Below are 455 nucleotides of genomic sequence, written 5' to 3' on the forward strand. Positions count from 1 at the left end.
AAGTAATATGGTGAACCCTAAGAAAAACATATATAGATCCTCCTGGAAATTGGAAGCAGAAAGATTGTCAGACAAAATTTGGGAGCACGGGGATGCGGGTAGAAGGAAGGGGACAAGGGGACTGTTGAGGAGAACTTGAGGGAATGGGATAGTTGAGATGGAGGAAGGAAAGATATGAGAGCAAGGAAAGAGATATCTTGATTGAGGGAGCCATTATGGGGTTAGCAAGAAACCTGGCTCTAGAAAAATTCCCAGGAATCCACTAGGCTGACCCCAGCTAAGTGCCAAGCAATAGAGGACATGGTACCTGTACTGGCCTTGCCCTGTAGTTAGACAGATATCACCATAGAATATCACCATAGAAGCTTTGCCAACCACAGATGGAAACAGAAGCAAAGACCCACATCGGAGCACTGGACTGAGCTCCCAAGATAGAGTTGAAGAGTGGAAGGAGT

This window comes from Microtus ochrogaster, unplaced genomic scaffold (assembly GCF_000317375.1).
Source record: "Microtus ochrogaster isolate Prairie Vole_2 unplaced genomic scaffold, MicOch1.0 UNK91, whole genome shotgun sequence".
Lineage (NCBI taxonomy): Eukaryota > Metazoa > Chordata > Mammalia > Rodentia > Cricetidae > Microtus > Microtus ochrogaster.